Source organism: Triticum urartu, chromosome 2A (genome assembly GCF_056163025.1).
Source record: "Triticum urartu cultivar PI428250 chromosome 2A, HENAU_Tu73, whole genome shotgun sequence".
Classification (NCBI taxonomy): domain Eukaryota; kingdom Viridiplantae; phylum Streptophyta; class Magnoliopsida; order Poales; family Poaceae; genus Triticum; species Triticum urartu.
The window spans coordinates 275282137-275284683 of NC_141874.1; the positions used below are offsets into that span (position 1 = coordinate 275282137).

At 52.9% G+C, this 2547-nt stretch overlaps 1 pseudogene; it reads right to left on the bottom strand.

Annotated features, from left to right (window-relative positions):
- Window positions 1-386: 386 nt before the first annotated feature.
- On the bottom strand, window positions 387-849 carry LOC147984796 (uncharacterized; annotated as a pseudogene).
- Window positions 850-2547: the final 1698 nt, after the last annotated feature.

The window sequence follows — 2547 nt, forward strand, 5'->3', positions numbered from 1 at the left end:
ACGGCATACCACTTGCCCTAGCAATGCACAAGAGCAAGAGTTGAAGCAGCAAATCAATGGAGCACACAAGTAGCAAGTAAAGTAGCACACAAACAACAATGGAGCAGAAGAGAAGTAAAGCATGCATGATCATACGGCATAGCAAGTTCTTCCTAGCACTACCTTGGTGTTAACCTACCACTACATCCAAAAGAGGGTGTCGTCCTACCATCGCAAGTTCACCATCAGCGTGAGGGGTTAGTATATACCACCTCACCAAAATATACAGACCATGAAATAGTTTTTGGGACCTAGCTACACAAAATGTACATCGTCATCGTCATCATCGTCGTCATCGCCACCGCCATCGCCGTCGGGGATCATGCACGCTCACAGGCAGCACTACTCTAGTAGTAGTGCTTGCCCAGCCAACTCCTGAGCCACAGCACCCTGTGAGCGTCGGACATGGCAACGAACCCAACACCCTGGGCCTTGTTGTCAAGCAGGTGGCTGAGAGCTGCCATGAGAGCCTCGTCGCTGAAGCCACCCTGGGTCATGACAGCACCATACAGGTCAGGGTGGACGTCGAGGGGGCTTGCACTCCCTGATGGCTGTTGCCACCTCCTTCACCGCCTCAGTCATGCTGCAGAAGACATTGATCTCCTCCTCCATCAGGCCTCCTCTCTTCCTCTTCCTATCATGGACAGGGTCAAATGGCTTGTCGAAGGGCTTCGTAGCGGGCTTGTCAGGGCCATTGAGGACCTCGACGTCCGGGGTCCCAGGGAAGTCTGGCATGGGAGAACCAAGAGGCTCCCCCGAGCCCATGGCATGCTTCCCAGGTGCCAGCCCGAAGGAGAAGATGTGCTGCATCTAGTTGTAGTTCTGTATGGGTGTGTTGAGGAACTCAGCATCCCTTGGGTGGTCCTAAGAATGAAACACAAGTGTTGTTAGTTGCGATTAGGAGTAGGCAATGGTGGACAGTATGAAAAGGAAGAGGGCTGTGAGCTAACCGCGACATGGCCGATGTAGTGCTCTGCCTCCAGAACTATGGAGCAAGTGTTCTCATCCCATGAGGCACCGCTAAGGTCTCTCAGCCTGGAAACTTGGATCCATCGACTTCTCCACTTCCTCAGGTGGTTGTACACCTGGGTGGCAGACACCTCTTGCCCACAGAACACGAACACCTGCTTCGCAACGGTGTTCAAGTGCACCTCCTTGAAGCCCTTGTCAGTCCTAACTCCACTAGAGATGAGCTCACACATTTTGTTTAGCACAAACGTGGACATGAACGGCTGTCACTTCATGTTGTTCGACCTACCATCCTTCTTTGCCTTTGCTGCTACTAGCTTGAGTGCAGCGGCAGCAGCAGCAGTAGTTGGCTCAACGAGCACTACTGGCACATAGAGGAAATCAGAGGCAAACACCTCTGAATCAGGTGCCATCTGGGACATAGGCTGCGAGTCCTCGACAAACGATGGAGCAAACTGGTTGTCGAACAAGACAAGGGCCTGACTAAGATCTTGTGTCTGCGTGGTCATATCCTACAATCGTAGCACGCATTGACAGTAAGCATAGCACACAACATACTGGACAATCCATGAAAGTAGAAGCATACATGTGCATGGTTCATCACTATCATAGTAAGCACATGCTTCATCGCTACCCTACCAAGCAGACCGGACAATCTATGAGCAGGAACATACAACTACAACAAACAGCATGCTACAAATGGATAACTAATAGCTAAAAATCACAGATCTAAGCATGATTCAATACAAGCACAAGGTTCAACTTCAAACTCTACTACTAATCTAGCCTACCACATGCTTGAACATCTAGCCCTACCACAAATTGCAACCGCGGCATAGCAATCAACCATATCAGCTCACAGATCAGACCACTAATCAACCATGCATCCAGATCAAACCCTAGCTGCAGCTCAGATCTAGCTAGAAGGAACAGAGAGAAAGGGGATTGAACTCACAGAGGCCATGGCTGCAGCTTGAGGACGAGGGGGGCGGTCGTGGAAAATCAACGCCGGCCGGTGAAGGAGCACCGACGCCGTGGACCGCCGGCCGATGAAGATGCGCCGCTTACCTAGTCGTTGGTGCCGATGCGCGTCAGCGGGAAAGCTCGAACGGAGGGAGAATGGTGGAGGGAGTTGGGGTGATGAGGAAGGGGCTAAATAGGGGTGGACTCGGCGGGAGGTGAGCCGAAATCCTCCCGCCGATTTTTCAGCGACGCGGGCGAGCACGCGCCATCTCCCCTGCTCCCACGAGGGGAGAAGCGCGTCGCCCTCCCCTGCCTCGCACGAGCCAGGCTCGCGAGCTACTGCTGATTCGAGCGTTTCTCCTGGGCCTGGCCTGGACGTGCTTTAAGTTTCGTGCGATGCGGGCCGCATAGTGAAAGCAGGCAACCAAACGGGCCACTTTATTCCCGCGCGGGCCAGGCTGGGCCTAATGCGGGCAACCAAACACGCCCTTGAGTCTACGGTGCAGCCAGGACTCGGTGTCGGAGTATGCGAGACCAGATTTCCGTTACCAATTGTTTCATGTTGGATATTATAAT